General features: G+C 39.9%; 3 non-coding genes across 3 annotated transcripts; all 3 read left to right on the forward strand.

Annotated features, from left to right (window-relative positions):
- The first annotated feature begins 13,859 nt into the window (after positions 1–13,859).
- On the forward strand, positions 13,860–14,023 carry LOC135038043 (U1 spliceosomal RNA). The gene has a single exon (XR_010232468.1). It is a non-coding gene; the product is annotated as a U1 spliceosomal RNA (small nuclear RNA).
- A 152-nt stretch (positions 14,024–14,175) lies between these two features.
- Positions 14,176–14,338, forward strand: LOC135037994 (U1 spliceosomal RNA). Its single transcript, XR_010232428.1, has one exon. It is a non-coding gene; the product is annotated as a U1 spliceosomal RNA (small nuclear RNA).
- Positions 14,339–14,993: 655 nt separating this feature from the next.
- LOC135038052 (U1 spliceosomal RNA) lies at positions 14,994–15,156 on the forward strand. The gene has a single exon (XR_010232477.1). It is a non-coding gene; the product is annotated as a U1 spliceosomal RNA (small nuclear RNA).
- Positions 15,157–23,044: the final 7,888 nt, after the last annotated feature.

A 23,044-nucleotide genomic window follows, 5' to 3' on the forward strand; every position in this document is an offset into this window, starting at 1 on the left:
AAAATTAAAATGGTAAAAGTTATTGTACTTTAAGTAAAAATAAAAGAGCAAAAATATCAATCCCAGTTTTGGATTACTTTAATTAACAAAAAAAAAATGCATATAGCAGAGGATAGTTTCAATCTGCCTACCCCTGGGTTATGGACCCAGCATGCTTCCATTACAGTACTCTGCTGCACATGTAAGTGCAAGAGATCCTGAAGCACTCACTCATCATGGGAAAGTACCAATGTGTTTCTTCATTGGTTGATGGAAGAAACATCATACAAAAACTCTCCACATTATTGACTTTTTAAAATGTTTCTAGGAATCGTTCTAGATGAATGCTTATTAGCCTTTGTCAGTATGTACTTTTGCAAAGTGTCGCGGTGGCGCAATCAGTTAGTGTGTAAGGCTATTAACCAAAAGGTTGGTGGTTCAATCCCACCCAGGGACTTAATTGACCTTGTTATCAGATTTTGGTGATCTTTAAGTAGACAAGTCAAAATGTCAAACCCCCTGTTATGGTGTAGGGTACCTGGCCTTCTCTGATGTAATCAGAGTTAGATTTGATTCAGTGATTTTATAAAAACAGCTAGGAAGCACAAATTAGCAGTGGGTTGCAGAGAAAAAGAAAAATGCTGGCAGAAAAATCCAATTGAGTGATTAAACAGCTCTTCATTTTCTGGCTTTATTTTTATGCTAACTAATTTGTTCTCTGAAAAGTGTCCACAAAGCCAAGTATCTGATTAACATATTTGTAGGGATGGTTTTTCACCTATTACTAAATTAAACTTGCTTCATTGGAAAGGCAGCAAGATGCATCCTCATTTCAATATCTACTGAAATAATACAGGTTGACACCAGGAAACATTAACGCCACTGCATCCTTGCTGCTTTCTCATGTGGAAGTCTGTTTAATGTGAAAACAAGGTGATATCTAGTTAGCACACAGGTAAGGAATTAAGAAAATCTTTATTTAAGGGTGAAGATGTTTCTCACAAAATCGTTGCCCCAATGCATCATTGAAATTCAAGCTGGAAAGATGATTTTAATATATCACTTGTACATTTTGTATTGCTCTTCTGGTGACAATGTAGTTTGTTTTTGTCAATTACCATTTTAATAATAGGGTAAAGAAAATTAAGTGGATTTTTGAAAGAAAACAATACTGTCAATATACTATTAAAACAAATTAAAATGGTAAAAGTTATTGTACTTTAAGTAAAAATAAAAGCTAAAATATCAATCCCAGTTTTGGATTACTTTAATGAACAAAAAAAAATGCATATAGCAAAGGATAGTTTCAATCTGCCTACCTCTGGGTTATGGACCCAGCATGCTTCCATTGCAGTACTCTGCTGCACATGTAAGTGCAAGAGATCCTGAAGCACTCACTCATCATGCAAAAGTACCAATGTGTTTCTTCATTGGTTGCTGGAAGAAACATCTTACAAACACTCTCCAGATTATTGACTTTTTAAAGTTTTTCTAGGAAACGTTCTAGATGAATGCTTATTAGTCTTTGTCAGTATACACTTTTCGCAAAGTGTCTCTGTGGCGCAATCGGTTAGTGTGTTCAGCTATTGATCAAAAGGTTGGTGGTTCAATCCCACCCAGGGACGTAATTGACCTTGTGATCAGATTTTGGTGATATTTAAGTAGACAAGTCAAAATTGCAAACCCCCTCTTATGGTGTAGGGTACCTGGCCTTCTCTGATGTAATCAGAGTTAGATTTGATTCAGTGATTTTATAAAAACAGCTAGGAAGCACAATTTAGCAGTGGGTTGCAGAGAAAAAGAAATATGCTGGCAGAAAAATCCAATTGAATGATTAAACAGCTCTTCATTTTCTGGCTTTATTTTTATGCTAACTAATTTGTTCTCTGAAAAGTGTCCACAAAGCCAAGTATCTGATTAACATATTTGTAGTGATGGTTTTTCACCTATTACTAAATTAAACTTGCTTCATTGGAAAGGCAGCAAGATGCATCCTCATTTCAATATCTACTGAAATAATACAGGTTGACACCAGGAAACATTAACGCCACTGCATCCTTGCTGCTTTCTCATGTGGAAGTCTGTTTAATGTGAAAACAAGGTGATATCTAATTAGCACACAGGTAAGGAATTAAGAAAATCTTTATTTAAGGGTGAAGATGTTTCTCACAAAATCGTTGCCCCAATGCATCATTGAAATTCAAGCTGAAAAGATGATTTTAATATATCACTTGTACATTTTGTATTGCTCTTCTGGTGACAATGTAGTTTGTTTTTGTCAATTACCATTTTAATAATCAGGTAAAGAAAATTAATTGGATTTTTGAAAGAAAACAATACTGTCAATATACTATTAAAAAAAATTAAAATGGTAAAAGTTATTGTACTTTAAGTAAAAATAAAAGCTAAAATATCAATCCCAGTTTTGGATTACTTTAATGAACAAAAAAAAAATGCATATAGCAAAGGATAGTTTCAATCTGCCTACCTCTGGGTTATGGGCCCAGCATGCTTCCAGTGCAGTACTCTGCTGCACATGTAAGTGCAAGAGATCCTGAAGCACTCACTCATCATGCGAAAGTACCAATGTGTTTCTTCATTGGTTGCTGGAAGAAACATCTTACAAAAACTCTCCAGATTATTGACTTTTTAAAGTTTTTCTAGGAAACGTTCTAGATGAATGCTTATTAGTCTTTGTCAGTATGTACTTTTTGCAAAGTGTCTCTGTGGCGCAATCGGTTAGTGTGTTCAGCTATTAATCAAAAGGTTGGTGGTTCAATCCCACCCAGGGACGTAATTGACCTTGTGATCAGATTTTGGTGATATTTAAGTAGACAAGTCAAAATTTCGAAAACCCCTGTTATGGTGTAGGGTACCTGGCCTTCTCTGATGTAATCAGAGTTAGATTTGATTCAGTGATTTTATAAAAACAGCTAGGAAGCACAATTTAGCAGTGGGTTGCAGAGAAAAAGAAATATGCTGGCAAAAAAATCCAATTGACTGATTAAACAGCTCTTCATTTTCTGGCTTTATTTTTATGCTAACAAATTTGTTCTCTGAAAAGTGTCCACAAAGCCAAGTATCTGATTAACATCTTTGTAGGGATGGTTTTTCACCTATTACTAAATTAAACTTGCTTCATTGGAAAGGCAGCAAGATGCATCCTCATTTCAATATCTACTGAAATAATACAGGTTGACACCAGGAAACATTAACGCCACTGCATCCTTGCTGCTTTCTCATGTGGAAGTCTGTTTAATGTGAAAACAAGGTGATATCTAATTAGCACACAGGTAAGGAATTAAGAAAATCTTTATTTAAGGGTGAAGATGTTTCTCACAAAATCGTTGCCCCAATGCATCATTGAAATTCAAGCTGGAAAGATGATTTTAATATATCACTTGTACATTTTGTATTGCTCTTCTGGTGACAATGTAGTTTGCTTTTGTCAATTACCATTTTAATAATCGGGTAAAGAAAATTAATTGGATTTTTGAAAGAAAACAATACTGTCAATATACTATTAAAACAAATTAAAATGGTAAAAGTTATTGTACTTTAAGTAAAAATAAAAGAGCAAAAATATCAATCCCAGTTTTGGATTACTTTAATTAACAAAAAAAAAATGCATATAGCAGAGGATAGTTTCAATCTGCCTACCTCTGGGTTATGGACCCAGCATGCTTCCATTACAGTACTCTGCTGCACATGTAAGTGCAAGAGATCCTGAAGCACTCACTCATCATGGGAAAGTACCAATGTGTTTCTTCATTGGTTGATGGAAGAAACATCATACAAAAACTCTCCACATTATTGACTTTTTAAAATGTTTCTAGGAATCGTTCTAGATGAATGCTTATTAGCCTTTGTCAGTATGTACTTTTGCAAAGTGTCGCGGAGGCGCAATCAGTTAGTGTGTAAGGCTTTTAACCAAAAGGTTGGTGGTTCAATCCCACCCAGGGACTTAATTGACCTTGTGATCAGATTTTGGTGATATTTAAGTAGACAAGTCAAAATTTCGAAAACCCCTGTTATGGTGTAGGGTACCTGGCCTTCTCTGATGTAATCAGAGTTAGATTTGATTCAGTGATTTTATAAAAACAGCTAGGAAGCACAATTTAGCAGTGGGTTGCAGAGAAAAAGAAAAATGCTGGCAGAAAAATCCAATTGAGTGATTAAACAGCTCTTCATTTTCTGGCTTTATTTTTATGCTAACTAATTTGTTCTCTGAAAAGTGTCCACAAAGCCAAGTATCTGATTAACATATTTGTAGGGATGGTTTTTCACCTATTACTAAATTAAACTTGCTTCATTGGAAAGGCAGCAAGATGCATCCTCATTTCAATATCTACTGAAATAATACAGGTTGACACCAGGAAACATTAACGCCACTGCATCCTTGCTGCTTTCTCATGTGGAAGTCTGTTTAATGTGAAAACAAGGTGATATCTAATTAGCACACAGGTAAGGAATTAAGAAAATCTTTATTTAAGGGTGAAGATGTTTCTCACAAAATCGTTGCCCCAATGCATCATTGAAATTCAAGCTGGAAAGATGATTTTAATATATCACTTGTACATTTTGTATTGCTCTTCTGGTGACAATGTAGTTTGTTTTTGTCAATTACCATTTTAATAATCGGGTAAAGAAAATTAATTGGATTTTTGAAAGAAAACAATACTGTCAATATACTATTAAAAAAAATTAAAATGGTAAAAGTTATTGTACTTTAAGTAAAAATAAAAGCTAAAATATCAATCCCAGTTTTGGATTACTTTAATGAACAAAAAAAAAATGCATATAGCAAAGGATAGTTTCAATCTGCCTACCTCTGGGTTATGGGCCCAGCATGCTTCCAGTGCAGTACTCTGCTGCACATGTAAGTGCAAGAGATCCTGAAGCACTCACTCATCATGCGAAAGTACCAATGTGTTTCTTCATTGGTTGCTGGAAGAAACATCTTACAAACACTCTCCAGATTATTGACTTTTTAAAGTTTTTCTAGGAAACGTTCTAGATGAATGCTTATTAGTCTTTGTCAGTATATACTTTTCACAAAGTGTCTCTGTGGCGCAATCGGTTAGTGTGTTCAGCTATTAATCAAAAGGTTGGTGGTTCAATCCCACCCAGGGACGTAATTGACCTTGTGATCAGATTTTGGTGATATTTAAGTAGACAAGTCAAAATTGCAAACCCCCTCTTATGGTGTAGGGTACCTGGCCTTCTCTGATGTAATCAGAGTTAGATTTGATTCAGTGATTTTATAAAAACAGCTAGGAAGCACAATTTAGCAGTGGGTTGCAGAGAAAAAGAAATATGCTGGCAGAAAAATCCAATTGAATGATTAAACAGCTCTTCATTTTCTGGCTTTATTTTTATGCTAACTAATTTGTTCTCTGAAAAGTGTCCACAAAGCCAAGTATCTGATTAACATATTTGTAGTGATGGTTTTTCACCTATTACTAAATTAAACTTGCTTCATTGGAAAGGCAGCAAGATGCATCCTCATTTCAATATCTACTGAAATAATACAGGTTGACACCAGGAAACATTAACGCCACTGCATCCTTGCTGCTTTCTCATGTGGAAGTCTGTTTAATGTGAAAACAAGGTGATATCTAATTAGCACACAGGTAAGGAATTAAGAAAATCTTTATTTAAGGGTGAAGATGTTTCTCACAAAATCGTTGCCCCAATGCATCATTGAAATTCAAGCTGAAAAGATGATTTTAATATATCACTTGTACATTTTGTATTGCTCTTCTGGTGACAATGTAGTTTGTTTTTGTCAATTACCATTTTAATAATCGGGTAAAGAAAATTAATTGGATTTTTGAAAGAAAACAATACTGTCAATATACTATTAAAAAAAATTAAAATGGTAAAAGTTATTGTACTTTAAGTAAAAATAAAAGCTAAAATATCAATCCCAGTTTTGGATTACTTTAATGAACAAAAAAAAAATGCATATAGCAAAGGATAGTTTCAATCTGCCTACCTCTGGGTTATGGGCCCAGCATGCTTCCAGTGCAGTACTCTGCTGCACATGTAAGTGCAAGAGATCCTGAAGCACTCACTCATCATGCGAAAGTACCAATGTGTTTCTTCATTGGTTGCTGGAAGAAACATCTTACAAAAACTCTCCAGATTATTGACTTTTTAAAGTTTTTCTAGGAAACGTTCTAGATGAATGCTTATTAGTCTTTGTCAGTATGTACTTTTTGCAAAGTGTCTCTGTGGCGCAATCGGTTAGTGTGTTCAGCTATTAATCAAAAGGTTGGTGGTTCAATCCCACCCAGGGACGTAATTGACCTTGTGATCAGATTTTGGTGATATTTAAGTAGACAAGTCAAAATTTCGAAAACCCCTGTTATGGTGTAGGGTACCTGGCCTTCTCTGATGTAATCAGAGTTAGATTTGATTCAGTGATTTTATAAAAACAGCTAGGAAGCACAATTTAGCAGTGGGTTGCAGAGAAAAAGAAATATGCTGGCAAAAAAATCCAATTGACTGATTAAACAGCTCTTCATTTTCTGGCTTTATTTTTATGCTAACAAATTTGTTCTCTGAAAAGTGTCCACAAAGCCAAGTATCTGATTAACATCTTTGTAGGGATGGTTTTTCACCTATTACTAAATTAAACTTGCTTCATTGGAAAGGCAGCAAGATGCATCCTCATTTCAATATCTACTGAAATAATACAGGTTGACACCAGGAAACATTAACGCCACTGCATCCTTGCTGCTTTCTCATGTGGAAGTCTGTTTAATGTGAAAACAAGGTGATATCTAATTAGCACACAGGTAAGGAATTAAGAAAATCTTTATTTAAGGGTGAAGATGTTTCTCACAAAATCGTTGCCCCAATGCATCATTGAAATTCAAGCTGGAAAGATGATTTTAATATATCACTTGTACATTTTGTATTGCTCTTCTGGTGACAATGTAGTTTGCTTTTGTCAATTACCATTTTAATAATCGGGTAAAGAAAATTAATTGGATTTTTGAAAGAAAACAATACTGTCAATATACTATTAAAACAAATTAAAATGGTAAAAGTTATTGTACTTTAAGTAAAAATAAAAGAGCAAAAATATCAATCCCAGTTTTGGATTACTTTAATTAACAAAAAAAAAATGCATATAGCAGAGGATAGTTTCAATCTGCCTACCTCTGGGTTATGGACCCAGCATGCTTCCATTACAGTACTCTGCTGCACATGTAAGTGCAAGAGATCCTGAAGCACTCACTCATCATGGGAAAGTACCAATGTGTTTCTTCATTGGTTGATGGAAGAAACATCATACAAAAACTCTCCACATTATTGACTTTTTAAAATGTTTCTAGGAATCGTTCTAGATGAATGCTTATTAGCCTTTGTCAGTATGTACTTTTGCAAAGTGTCGCGGAGGCGCAATCAGTTAGTGTGTAAGGCTTTTAACCAAAAGGTTGGTGGTTCAATCCCACCCAGGGACTTAATTGACCTTGTTATCAGATTTTGGTGATCTTTAAGTAGACAAGTCAAAATTTCAAACCCCCTGTTATGGTGTAGGGTACCTGGCCTTCTCTGATGTAATCAGAGTTAGATTTGATTCAGTGATTTTATAAAAACAGCTAGGAAGCACAATTTAGCAGTGGGTTGCAGAGAAAAAGAAAAATGCTGGCAGAAAAATCCAATTGAGTGATTAAACAGCTCTTCATTTTCTGGCTTTATTTTTATGCTAACTAATTTGTTCTCTGAAAAGTGTCCACAAAGCCAAGTATCTGATTAACATATTTGTAGGGATGGTTTTTCACCTATTACTAAATTAAACTTGCTTCATTGGAAAGGCAGCAAGATGCATCCTCATTTCAATATCTACTGAAATAATACAGGTTGACACCAGGAAACATTAACGCCACTGCATCCTTGCTGCTTTCTCATGTGGAAGTCTGTTTAATGTGAAAACAAGGTGATATCTAATTAGCACACAGGTAAGGAATTAAGAAAATCTTTATTTAAGGGTGAAGATGTTTCTCACAAAATCGTTGCCCCAATGCATCATTGAAATTCAAGCTGGAAAGATGATTTTAATATATCACTTGTACATTTTGTATTGCTCTTCTGGTGACAATGTAGTTTGTTTTTGTCAATTACCATTTTAATAATCGGGTAAAGAAAATTAATTGGATTTTTGAAAGAAAACAATACTGTCAATATACTATTAAAAAAAATTAAAATGGTAAAAGTTATTGTACTTTAAGTAAAAATAAAAGCTAAAATATCAATCCCAGTTTTGGATTACTTTAATGAACAAAAAAAAAATGCATATAGCAAAGGATAGTTTCAATCTGCCTACCTCTGGGTTATGGGCCCAGCATGCTTCCAGTGCAGTACTCTGCTGCACATGTAAGTGCAAGAGATCCTGAAGCACTCACTCATCATGCGAAAGTACCAATGTGTTTCTTCATTGGTTGCTGGAAGAAACATCTTACAAACACTCTCCAGATTATTGACTTTTTAAAGTTTTTCTAGGAAACGTTCTAGATGAATGCTTATTAGTCTTTGTCAGTATATACTTTTTGCAAAGTGTCTCTGTGGCGCAATCGGTTAGTGTCTTCAGCTATTAATCAAAAGGTTGGTGGTTCAATCCCACCCAGGGACGTAATTGACCTTGTGATCAGATTTTGGTGATATTTAAGTAGACAAGTCAAAATTGCAAACCCCCTCTTATGGTGTAGGGTACCTGGCCTTCTCTGATGTAATCAGAGTTAGATTTGATTCAGTGATTTTATAAAAACAGCTAGGAAGCACAATTTAGCAGTGGGTTGCAGAGAAAAAGAAATATGCTGGCAGAAAAATCCAATTGAATGATTAAACAGCTCTTCATTTTCTGGCTTTATTTTTATGCTAACTAATTTGTTCTCTGAAAAGTGTCCACAAAGCCAAGTATCTGATTAACATATTTGTAGTGATGGTTTTTCACCTATTACTAAATTAAACTTGCTTCATTGGAAAGGCAGCAAGATGCATCCTCATTTCAATATCTACTGAAATAATACAGGTTGACACCAGGAAACATTAACGCCACTGCATCCTTGCTGCTTTCTCATGTGGAAGTCTGTTTAATGTGAAAACAAGGTGATATCTAATTAGCACACAGGTAAGGAATTAAGAAAATCTTTATTTAAGGGTGAAGATGTTTCTCACAAAATCGTTGCCCCAATGCATCATTGAAATTCAAGCTGGAAAGATGATTTTAATATATCACTTGTACATTTTGTATTGCTCTTCTGGTGACAATGTAGTTTGTTTTTGTCAATTACCATTTTAATAATCGGGTAAAGAAAATTAATTGGATTTTTGAAAGAAAACAATACTGTCAATATACTATTAAAAAAAATTAAAATGGTAAAAGTTATTGTACTTTAAGTAAAAATAAAAGCTAAAATATCAATCCCAGTTTTGGATTACTTTAATGAACAAAAAAAAAATGCATATAGCAAAGGATAGTTTCAATCTGCCTACCTCTGGGTTATGGGCCCAGCATGCTTCCAGTGCAGTACTCTGCTGCACATGTAAGTGCAAGAGATCCTGAAGCACTCACTCATCATGCGAAAGTACCAATGTGTTTCTTCATTGGTTGCTGGAAGAAACATCTTACAAAAACTCTCCAGATTATTGACTTTTTAAAGTTTTTCTAGGAAACGTTCTAGATGAATGCTTATTAGTCTTTGTCAGTATGTACTTTTTGCAAAGTGTCTCTGTGGCGCAATCGGTTAGTGTGTTCAGCTATTAATCAAAAGGTTGGTGGTTCAATCCCACCCAGGGACGTAATTGACCTTGTGATCAGATTTTGGTGATATTTAAGTAGACAAGTCAAAATTTCGAAAACCCCTGTTATGGTGTAGGGTACCTTGCCTTCTCTGATGTAATCAGAGTTAGATTTGATTCAGTGATTTTATAAAAACAGCTAGGAAGCACAATTTAGCAGTGGGTTGCAGAGAAAAAGAAATATGCTGGCAAAAAAATCCAATTGACTGATTAAACAGCTCTTCATTTTCTGGCTTTATTTTTATGCTAACAAATTTGTTCTCTGAAAAGTGTCCACAAAGCCAAGTATCTGATTAACATCTTTGTAGGGATGGTTTTTCACCTATTACTAAATTAAACTTGCTTCATTGGAAAGGCAGCAAGATGCATCCTCATTTCAATATCTACTGAAATAATACAGGTTGACACCAGGAAACATTAACGCCACTGCATCCTTGCTGCTTTCTCATGTGGAAGTCTGTTTAATGTGAAAACAAGGTGATATCTAATTAGCACACAGGTAAGGAATTAAGAAAATCTTTATTTAAGGGTGAAGATGTTTCTCACAAAATCGTTGCCCCAATGCATCATTGAAATTCAAGCTGGAAAGATGATTTTAATATATCACTTGTACATTTTGTATTGCTCTTCTGGTGACAATGTAGTTTGCTTTTGTCAATTACCATTTTAATAATCGGGTAAAGAAAATTAATTGGATTTTTGAAAGAAAACAATACTGTCAATATACTATTAAAACAAATTAAAATGGTAAAAGTTATTGTACTTTAAGTAAAAATAAAAGAGCAAAAATATCAATCCCAGTTTTGGATTACTTTAATTAACAAAAAAAAATGCATATAGCAGAGGATAGTTTCAATCTGCCTACCTCTGGGTTATGGACCCAGCATGCTTCCATTACAGTACTCTGCTGCACATGTAAGTGCAAGAGATCCTGAAGCACTCACTCATCATGGGAAAGTACCAATGTGTTTCTTCATTGGTTGATGGAAGAAACATCATACAAAAACTCTCCACATTATTGACTTTTTAAAATGTTTCTAGGAATCGTTCTAGATGAATGCTTATTAGCCTTTGTCAGTATGTACTTTTGCAAAGTGTCGCGGTGGCGCAATCAGTTAGTGTGTAAGGCTATTAACCAAAAGGTTGGTGGTTCAATCCCACCCAGGGACTTAATTGACCTTGTTATCAGATTTTGGTGATCTTTAAGTAGACAAGTCAAAATTTCGAAAACCCCTGTTATGGTGTAGGGTACCTGGCCTTCTCTGATGTAATCAGAGTTAGATTTGATTCAGTGATTTTATAAAAACAGCTAGGAAGCACAATTTAGCAGTGGGTTGCAGAGAAAAAGAAATATGCTGGCAAAAAAATCCAATTGACTGATTAAACAGCTCTTCATTTTCTGGCTTTATTTTTATGCTAACAAATTTGTTCTCTGAAAAGTGTCCACAAAGCCAAGTATCTGATTAACATCTTTGTAGGGATGGTTTTTCACCTATTACTAAATTAAACTTGCTTCATTGGAAAGGCAGCAAGATGCATCCTCATTTCAATATCTACTGAAATAATACAGGTTGACACCAGGAAACATTAACGCCACTGCATCCTTGCTGCTTTCTCATGTGGAAGTCTGTTTAATGTGAAAACAAGGTGATATCTAATTAGCACACAGGTAAGGAATTAAGAAAATCTTTATTTAAGGGTGAAGATGTTTCTCACAAAATCGTTGCCCCAATGCATCATTGAAATTCAAGCTGGAAAGATGATTTTAATATATCACTTGTACATTTTGTATTGCTCTTCTGGTGACAATGTAGTTTGCTTTTGTCAATTACCATTTTAATAATCGGGTAAAGAAAATTAATTGGATTTTTGAAAGAAAACAATACTGTCAATATACTATTAAAACAAATTAAAATGGTAAAAGTTATTGTACTTTAAGTAAAAATAAAAGAGCAAAAATATCAATCCCAGTTTTGGATTACTTTAATTAACAAAAAAAAATGCATATAGCAGAGGATAGTTTCAATCTGCCTACCTCTGGGTTATGGACCCAGCATGCTTCCATTACAGTACTCTGCTGCACATGTAAGTGCAAGAGATCCTGAAGCACTCACTCATCATGGGAAAGTACCAATGTGTTTCTTCATTGGTTGATGGAAGAAACATCATACAAAAACTCTCCACATTATTGACTTTTTAAAATGTTTCTAGGAATCGTTCTAGATGAATGCTTATTAGCCTTTGTCAGTATGTACTTTTGCAAAGTGTCGCGGTGGCGCAATCAGTTAGTGTGTAAGGCTATTAACCAAAAGGTTGGTGGTTCAATCCCACCCAGGGACTTAATTGACCTTGTTATCAGATTTTGGTGATCTTTAAGTAGACAAGTCAAAATTTCAAACCCCCTGTTATGGTGTAGGGTACCTGGCCTTCTCTGATGTAATCAGAGTTAGATTTGATTCAGTGATTTTATAAAAACAGCTAGGAAGCACAATTTAGCAGTGGGTTGCAGAGAAAAAGAAAAATGCTGGCAGAAAAATCCAATTGAGTGATTAAACAGCTCTTCATTTTCTGGCTTTATTTTTATGCTAACTAATTTGTTCTCTGAAAAGTGTCCACAAAGCCAAGTATCTGATTAACATATTTGTAGGGATGGTTTTTCACCTATTACTAAATTAAACTTGCTTCATTGGAAAGGCAGCAAGATGCATCCTCATTTCAATATCTACTGAAATAATACAGGTTGACACCAGGAAACATTAACGCCACTGCATCCTTGCTGCTTTCTCATGTGGAAGTCTGTTTAATGTGAAAACAAGGTGATATCTAATTAGCACACAGGTAAGGAATTAAGAAAATCTTTATTTAAGGGTGAAGATGTTTCGCACAAAATCGTTGCCCCAATGCATCATTGAAATTCAAGCTGGAAAGATGATTTTAATATATCACTTGTACATTTTGTATTGCCCTTCTGGTGACAATGTAGTTTGTTTTTGTCAATTACCATTTTAATAATAGGGTAAAGAAAATTAAGTGGATTTTTGAAAGAAAACAATACTGTCAATATACTATTAAAACAAATTAAAATGGTAAAAGTTATTGTACTTTAAGTAAAAATAAAAGCTAAAATATCAATCCCAGTTTTGGATTACTTTAATGAACAACAAAAAAATGCATATAGCAAAGGATAGTTTCAATCTGCCTACCTCTGGGTTATGGACCCAGCATGCTTCCATTGCAGTACTCTGCTGCACATGTAAGTGCAAGAGATCCTGAAGCACTCACTCATCATGCGAAAGTACCAATGTGTTTCTTCATTGGTTGCTGGAAGAAACATCTTACAAACACTCTCCAGATTATTGACTTTTTAAAGTTTTTCTAGGAAACGTTCTAGATGAATGCTTATTAGTCTTTGTCAGTATATACTTTTTGCAAAGTGTCTCTGTGGCGCAATCGGTTAGTGTGTTCAGCTAACCCTTGTGCACTATCCTGACTTCTCCTCCTGTCTGCTTACTTTGTGCCTTCCAATGCACAATGCAAACTACAGGTAGTGCTGCAGGGCCCACACCCTTTTACTTGCCTTACGGAGCAGCTCTGGAGCTGTTTCAGTGCCAAGCTGCTGTAAGAAATAAGCTTGAATGCTTCAGAGGCTGGGGCATTGTCAACATGAGCCCCACACCAAAGGAGGGTGGAGGTGTTTAATGCGAACTAGGGGTCATCCAAGCGCCGCAAAAGGCCGCCATACCCTGCACGCCCCTTTTCTCTTTTCATATGCAGATGAGGATTGAAGCCAACTTTGACCCACTGCTTGGATGACATCACCATATGCAAATCCATCTGCTGCAGGCCTTCCCCCCGGAATGCTTGCACTAGTTGTTGCATTTGGTTTGTTGTTTGGGGGTGCTTCAGTATTAGGCAGCCTTCTGCCCTCCCATGTTCATCTGAAAATATGTGTTCTCCCTGCAGTTGTTGTCCCAAGATGAGAGTTCCCTTGTGCTGCCTCAGTTGAATCTCCTTTACTTGACAGAGATGTGCCTGAGCAGCGGCCCTCCCCAGCCCTATCCCAAATCATACTTATTTTGCATAGGAGATACCATGGTCATGAAGATTGTTCTCCCAGGGTGAGGTTCATTCATTGCATTTTGGGTATGCTGATCCCTGTGATTTCCCCAAATGTGGGTAACTCGACTGCATTATTTGTGGTAGTGGGGGACTGTGTTTGTGTTTTCCTCTGGTCAGCTCTGGTAAAAGTCAGATTTCTTTGTTTCAGATCTTCCTCTAGCCTTGTTCTTCTTTCGAGAGTTCCCTTGTGCTTCCTCAGTTGGATCTCCTTCAGTTGACAGGGCGGTGCCCGAGCAGCGACCCTCCCCAGCTCAAGCCCAACTCCTACTTACCTGCCAGGTGAGATACTATGATCATGAAGGTGCTTCTTCCAGGGCAAGGCTTACCCATTGCACTCTGGGTGTGCTGCCCCTGCGATTTCCCCAAATGTGGGAAACTTGACTGCATAATTTGTGTTTCCCCTGGTCGGCTCTCGTATAATTCAGATCTCTTTGTCTCAGGTCTCTCTCCAGCCTAGTTTGCTGTCTGTTTCCACTTCTTTTTTCTTGAGCCCCTCCCTTTTATACCCTTGTGCACTATCCTGACTTCTCCTCCTGTCTGCTTACTTTGTGCCTTCCAATGCACAATGCAAACTACACACCCTTTTACTTGCCTTACAGAGCAGCTCTGGAGCTGTTACAGTGCCAAGCTGCTGTAAGAAATCAGCTTGAATGCTTCAGGGGCTGGGGCATTGTCAACATGAGCCCCACACCGAAGGAGGGTGGGGGTGTTTAATGCGAACTAAGGGTCATCCAAGCGCCGCAAAAGGCCGCCATGCCCTGCATGCCCCTTTTCTCTTTTCATATGCAGATGAGGGTTCCAGCCAACTTTGGCCCACTGCTTGGATGACATCACCGTATGCAAATCCGTCTTCTGCAGAACTTCCCCCAGGAATGCTTGTACTAGTTGTTGCATTTGGTTTGTTGTTTGGGGGTGCTTCAGTATTAGGCAGCCTTCTGCCCTCCCATGTTCATCTGAAAATATGTGTTCTCCCTGCAGTTGTTGTCCCCAGATGAGAGTTCCCTTGTGCTGCCTCAGTTGAATCTCCTATACTTGACAGAGATGTGCCTGAGCAGCGGCCCTCCCCAGCCCTATCCCAAATCATACTTATTTTGCATAGGCGATACCATGGTCATGAAGATTGTTCTCCCAGGGTGAGGTTCATTCATTGCATTCTGGGTATGCTGACCCCTGTGATTTCCAAAATGTGGGAAACTCGACTGCATTATTTGTGGTAGTGGGGGACTGTGTTTGTGCTTTCCTCTGGTCAGCTCTGGTAAAAGTCAGATTTCTTTGTCTCAGATCTTCCTCTAGCCTTGTTCTTCTTTCGAGAGTTCCCTTGTGCTGCCTCAGTTGGATCTCCTTCACTTCACAGGGGGTGCCCGAGCAGCAATCCTCCACAGCTCTGGCCCAACTCCTACTTACCTGCCAGGTGAGATACTATGATCTTCACTGTTAGGGCAATCAGGATGTGGAATTCCCTGCCAGGGAAGGTGGTAATGGCGGACTCTGTAATTGGATTTAAAAAAGGAATGGATACATTTCTGAATGAAAAAGCTATCCAAGTTTATAATACTTAAAATATCAACATGGTTAATCCGGGGGTAACATGAGTTGTAGTAGCTAACTAGTCATAATACATTATTAAGCAAGTATGTAGAATCATCACAACTTAAAACAGGTTGAACACGATGGGCAATTTGCCTCTATTCAACCTCAAAAACTATGTTACTATATGTTACTATATTACTATGTTACTGTAGTATACAGAACACCACAATGCAATGAGCAGTGATAGTGAGCACTGATGAGGATACTAGAACTGACACTGAGCAGCAAGATGCAGCACTGGACTATTAGTAATGTACTGTAGTATGCTGAGCACAACAATGCAGCACAAGACAATGAGCAGTGATACTGAGCACTGATGAGGATACTACTGAGAACTGACACTGAGCAGGAGAGACACACTACTAGTATTACTGAGCAGCAATAAGTATCCACTGATACTGAGCACTGATATTGAGATTTCCACTGAGAGAACATAGCCACGTCCTCTCCGCTCTCTCTTCAATGCACGAGTAAAAATGGCGGCAACGCGCAGCTCTTTATATGGAATCCGAATCTCGCGAGAATCCGACAGCGGGATGATGACATTTTCCCTTGTTCATAGAATTTGGGAGTCATTTTGATCCCAAAGTATTATTAACCTCAATAACCATAATTTCCACTCATTTTCAGTCTATTCTTAACACCTTACACCTCACAATATTATTTTTAGTCCTAAAATTTGCACCGAGGTCGCTGGATGACTAAGCTCAGCGACCCAAGTGGCCGACACAAACACCTGGCCCATCTAGGAGTGGCACTGCAGTGTCACGCAGGATAGCCCTTCCAAAAAACACTCCCCAAACAGCACATGACGCAAAGAAAAAAAGAGGCGCAATGAGGTAGCTGTGTGACTAAGCTCAGCGACCCAAGTGGCCGACACAAACACCTGGCCCATCTAGGAGTGGCACTGCAGTGTCACGCAGGATGGCCCTTCCAAAAAACACTCCCCAAACAGCACATGACGCAAAGAAAAAAAGAGGCGCAATGAGGTAGCTGTGTGACTAAGCTCAGCGACCCAAGTGGCCGACACAAACACCTGGCCCATCTAGGAGTGGCACTGCAGTGTCACGCAGGATGGCCCTTCCAAAAACACTCCCCAAACAGCACATGACGCAAAGAAAAAAAGAGGCGCAATGAGGTAGCTGTGTGACTAAGCTCAGCGACCCAAGTGGCCGACACAAACACCTGGCCCATCTAGGAGTGGCACTGCAGTGTCACGCAGGATGGCCCTTCCAAAAAACACTCCCCAAACAGCACATGACGCAAAGAAAAAAAGAGGCGCAATGAGGTAGCTGTGTGACTAAGCTCAGCGACCCAAGTGGCCGACACAAACACCTGGCCCATCTAGGAGTGTCACTGCAGTGTCACGCAGGATGGCCCTTCCAAAAAACACTCCCCAAACAGCACATGACGCAAAGAAAAAAAGAGGCGCAATGAGGTAGCTGTGTGACTAAGCTCAGCGACCCAAGTGGCCGACACAAACACCTGGCCCATCTAGGAGTGGCACTGCAGTGTCACGCAGGATGGCCCTTCCAAAAAACACTCCCCAAACAGCACATGACGCAAAGAAAAATAAAAGAAAAAAGAGGTGCAAGATGGAATTGTCCTTGGGCACTCCCACCCACCCTTATGTTGTATAAACAGGACATGCACACTTTAACCAACCCATCATTTCAGTGACAGGGTCTGCCACACGACTGTGACTGAAATGACGGGTTGGTTTGGACCCCCACCAAAAAAGAAGCAATTAATCTCTCCTTGCACAAACTGGCTCTACAGAGGCAAGATGTCCACCTCATCATCATCCTCCGATTCATCACCGTGTACATCCCCCTCCTCACAGATTATCAATTCGTCCCCACTGGAATCTACCATCTCAGCTCCCTGTGTACTTTGTGGAGGCAATTGCTGCTGGTCAATGTCTCCACGGAGCAATTGATTATAATTCATTTTAATGAACATCATCTTCTCCACATTTTCTGGAAGTAACCTCGTACGCCGATTGCTGACAAGGTGAGCGGCGGCACTAAACACTCTTTCGGAGTACTACTTGTGGGAGGGCAACTTAGGTAGAATAAAGCCAGTTTGTGCAAGGGCCTCCAAATTGCCTCTTTTTCCTGCCAGTATACGTACGGACTGTCTGACGTGCCTACTTGGATGCGGTCACTCATATAATCCTCCACCATTCTTTCAATGGTGAGAGAATCATATGCAGTGACAGTAGACGTCATGTCCGTAATCGTTGGCAGGTCCTTCAGTCCGGACCAGATGTCAGCATCAGCAGTCGCTCCAGACTGCCCTGCATCACCGCCAGCGGGTGGGCTCGGAATTCTGAGCCTTTTCCTCGCACCCCCAATTGCGGGAGAATGTGAAGGAGGAGCTGTTGACCGATCAAGTTCCACTTGACTTGATAATTTTCTCACCAGCAGGTCTTTGAACCCCTGCAGACTTGTGTCTGCCGGAAAGAGAGATACAACGTAGGTTTTAAATCTAGGATCGAGCACGGTGGCCAAAATGTAGTGCTCTGATTTCAACAGATTGACCACCCGTGAATCCTGGTTAAGCGAATGAAGGGCTCCATCCACAAGTCCCACATGCCTAGCGGAATCGCTCTGTCTTAGCTCCTCCTTCAATGTCTCCAGCTTCTTCTGCAAAAGCCTGATGACGGGAATGACCTGACTCAGGCTGGCAGTGTCTGAACTGACTTCACGTGTGGCAAGTTCAAAGGTTGCAGAACCTTGCACAACGTTGAAATCATTCTCCACTGCGCTTGAGACAGGTGCATTCCACCTCCTATATCGTGGTCAGATGTATAGGCTTGAATGGCCTTTTGCTGCTCCTCCATCCTCTGAAGCATATAGAGGGTTGAATTCCACCTCGTTACCACTTCTTGCTTCAGATGATGGCAGGGCAGGTTCAGGCGTTTTTGGTGTTGCTCCAGTCTTCTGTACGTGGTGCCTGTACGCCGAAAGTGTCCCGCAATTCTTCTGGCCACCGACAGCATCTCTTGCACACCCCTGTCGTTTTTTAAATAATTCTGCACCACCAAATTCAAGGTATGTGCAAAACATGGGACGTGCTGGAATTTGCCCAGATATAATGCACGCACAATATTGCTGGCGTTGTCCGATGCCACAAATCCACAGGAGAGTCCAATTGGGGTAAGCCATTCTGCGATGATCTTCCTCAGTTGCCGTAAGAGGTTTTCAGCTGTGTGCGTATTCTGGAAAGCGGTGATACAAAGCGTAGCCTGCCTAGGAAAGAGTTGGCGTTTGCGAGATGCTGCTACTAGTGCCGCCGCTGCTGTTCTTGCGGCGGGAGTCAATACATCTACCCAGTGGGCTGTCACAGTCATATAGTCCTGAGTCTGCCCTGCCCCATTTGTCCACATGTCCGTGGTTAAGTGGACATTGGGTACAACTGCATTTTTTAGGACACTGGTGAGTCTTTTTCTGAGGTCTGTGTACATTTTCGGTATCGCCTGCCTAGAGAAATGGAACCTAGATGGTATTTGGTACCGGGGACACAGTACCTCAATCAAGTCTATAGTTGGCTCTGAAGTAATGATGGATACCGGAACCACGTTTCTCACCGCCCAGGATGCCAAGGCCTCAGTTATCCGCTTTGCAGCAGGATGACTGCTGTGATATTTCATCTTCCTTGCAAAGGACTGTTGGACAGTCAATTGCTTGGTGGAAGTAGTAAAAGTGGTCTTACGACTTCCCCTCTGGGATGACCATCGACTCCCAGCAGCAACAACAGCAGCGCCAGCAGCAGTAGGCGTTACACTCAAGGATGCATCGGAGGAATCCCAGGCAGGAGAGAACTCGTCAGAATTGCCAGTGACATGGCCTGCAGGACTATTGGCATTCCTGGGGAAGGAGGAAATTGACACTGAGGGAGTTGGTGGGGTGGTTTGCGTGAGCTTGGTTACAAGAGGAAGGGATTTACTGGTCAGTGGACTGCTTCCGCTGTCGCCCAAAGTTTTTGAACTTGTCACTGACTTATGATGAATGCGCTGCAGGTGACGTATAAGGGAGGATGTTCCGAGGTGGTTAACGTCCTTACCCCTACTTATTACAGCTTGACAAAGGCAACACACGGCTTGACACCTGTTGTTCGCATTTCTGTTGAAATACTTCCACACCGAAGAGCAGTTTTTTTTGGTATTTTCACCAGGCATGTCAATGGCCATATTCCTCCCACGGACAACAGGTGTCTCCCCGGGTGCCTGACTTAAACAAACCACCTCACCTCCCCAGCGCCAGCAACACCCATATCCTCCTCATCCTGGTGTACTTCAACACTGACATCTTCAATCTGACTATCAGGAACTGGACTGCGGGTGCTCCTTCCAGCACTTGCAGGGGGTGTGCAAATGGTGGAAGGTGCATGCTCTTCACGTCCAGTGTTGGGAAGGTCAGGCATCGCAACCGACACAATTGGACTCTCCTTGTGGATTTGTGATTTTGAAGAACGCACAGTTCTTTGCTGTGCTTTTGCCAGCTTAAGTCTTTTCATTTTTCTAGCGAGAGGCTGAGTGCTTCCATCCTCATGTGAAGCTGAACCACTAGCCATGAACATAGGCCAGGGCCTCAGCCGTTCCTTGCCACTCCGTGTGGTAAATGGCATATTGGCAAGTTTACGCTTCTCCTCCGACGATTTTTATTTAGATTTTTGAGTCCTTTTTTTTACTGATCTTTTGTGTTTTGAATTTTACATGCTCTGTACTATGACATTGGGCATCGGCCTCGGCAGACGACGTTGATGGAATTTCATCGTCTCGGCCATGACTAGTGGCAGCAGCTTCAGCACGAGGTGGAAGTGGATCTTGATCTTTCCCTATTTTTGGAACCTCAACATTTTTGTTCTCCATATTTTAATAGGCACAACTAAAAGGCACCTCAGGTAAACAATGGAGATGGATGGATACTAGTATACTTATGGATGACGAGTGACTGACGACACAGAGGTAGCTACAGCCGTGGACTACCGTACTGCGTCTGCTAGTATAGAGATGATAATTAATGATATAAAAAAAAAATATATATAACTACTGTAGGTATATATTATATAATGACGGACCTGGTGGACACTGTCAGCAGACTGCTAAACTACTAGTATGATGAAGACAGAAAAAAAAACCCCACCACAGGTAGGTAGGTATACAATTATGGACGAGCACTGACGACACAGAGATAGCCACAGCCGTGGCCTACCGTACTGCGTCTGCTAGTATAGAGATGATAATTAATGATATAAAAAAAAATATATATAACTACTGTAGGTATATATAATGTAATGACGGACCTGGTGGACACTGTCAGCAGACTGCTAAACTACTAGTATGAAGAAGATAGAAAAAAAACTTCACCACAGGTAGGTATACAATTATGGACGAGTGACGACACAGAGGTAGGTACAGCCGTGGACTACCGTACTGCGTCTGCTAGTATAGATAATATACTAAATATATTACTACTGTAGGTATATAATATAATGACGGACCTGGTGGACACTGTCAGCAGACTCCTAAACTACTAGTATGAAGAAGATAGAAAAAAAAACCCACCACAGGTAGGTAGGTATACAATTATGGATGAGCACTGACGACACAGAGATAGCCACAGCCGTGGCCTACCGTACTGCGTCTGCTAGCATAGATAATATACTAAATATATTACTACTGTAGGTATATAATATAATGACGGACCTGGTGGACACTGTCAGCAGACTGCTAAACTACTAGTATGAAGAAGATAGAAAAAAAAAAACCCACCACAGGTAGGTATACAATTATGGACGAGTGACGACACAGAGGTAGGTACAGCCGTGGACTACAGTACTGCGTCTGCTAGTATAGATAATATACTAAATATATTACTACTGTAGGTATATAATATAATGACGGACCTGGTGGACACTGTCAGCAGACTCCTAAACTACTAGTATGAAGAAGATAGAAAAAAAAACCCCACCACAGTTAGGTATACAATTATGGACGAGTGACGACACAGAGGTAGGTACAGCCGTGGACTACCGTACTGCGTCTGCTAGTATAGATAATATACTAAATATATTACTACTGTAGGTATATAATATAATGACGGACCTGGTGGACACTGTCAGCAGACTCCTAAACTACTAGTATGAAGAAGATAGAAAAAAAACACCCCACCACAGGTAGGTATACAATTATGGACGAGCACTGACGACACAGAGATAGCCACAGCCGTGGACTACCGTACTGCGTCTGCTAGTATAGATAATATAATAAATATATTACTACTGTAGGTATATAATATAATGATGGACCTGGTGGACACTGTCAGCAGACTCCTAAACTACTAGTATGAAGAAGATAGAAAAAAAAAACCCACCACAGGTAGGTAGGTATACAATTATGGACGAGCACTGACGACACAGAGATAGCCACAGCCGTGGACTACCGTACTGCGTCTGCTAATATAGAGATGATAAAGATGATAGAGATGAAAAAAAAATATAACACTACTGCAGGTAAATATTTATATAATATAATGTATGACCGACCTGCTGGACACTGTCAGCAGAATGCGTTTATAGAATAAAAAAAAAAAACACCACAGGAGTGTTTAACTTTTTCAGGCAGACAATATACTGGTGGTCACACTGGCAGCAAAAGTGTGCACTGTACTCCTGCTATAACTGCTCCCCAGTCTCCCCCACAATTAAGCTGTGTGAGCAGTGAGCACTCAGCACAGTCAGATATACATAGATGATATATCATGCAGCACACTGAGGCTGAGCACATATATGGTATGTGTATCGTTTTTTTTCAGGCAGAGAACGGATTATAAATAATAAAACTGGTGGTCACTATCAGCAAAACTCTGCACTACTGAGTACTCCTGACAAGTTCAACTGCTCCCCAAATTAGTAGTAAATCAAATGTCACTCGTCTCTATCTTCTAATCTAAACGGAGAGGACGCCAGCCACGTCCTCTCCCTATCAATCTCAATGCACGTGTGAAAATGGCGGCGACGCGCGGCTCCTTATATAGAATCCGAGTCTTGTGAGAATCCGACAGCGGGATGATGACGTTCGGGCGCGCTCGGGATAACCGAGCAAGGCGGGAGGATCCGAGTCTGCTCGGACCCGTGCAAAAAAGGGTGAAGTTCGGGCGGGTTCGGATTCCGAGGAACCGAACCCGCTCATCTCTAATGGCCACCCAGCATGACGCCTCCCTTCTTGACCATGCTGTAATTGCAGTCGCACTGCAGTTCAGCGTGATCATAAAAAATGGTGTAGCCTCCTGCTGGTGCAGACTGTATGTGCGCGCAGGAAGCCGCCACCATTTTTGTGATCACAGCGGCTGAATGTGATGTCATACAGCCGCTGTGACCACGCCCCCTGTGTCTCCTCCATTGCAGACCCCATTTTGAAGCCTTGCCCCCGCACCGCTCCATCCCTGACTTGGAAATGGAGTGTTGCTGACCCCCCTCTCCCCCCCTGCCCCGATTGACAGGCAGAGGCGATCGCATTCTCTGCGGGGTGCCGCAG

This window comes from Pseudophryne corroboree, unplaced genomic scaffold, assembly GCF_028390025.1.
Source record: "Pseudophryne corroboree isolate aPseCor3 unplaced genomic scaffold, aPseCor3.hap2 scaffold_697, whole genome shotgun sequence".
Classification (NCBI taxonomy): Eukaryota; Metazoa; Chordata; class Amphibia; order Anura; family Myobatrachidae; genus Pseudophryne; species Pseudophryne corroboree.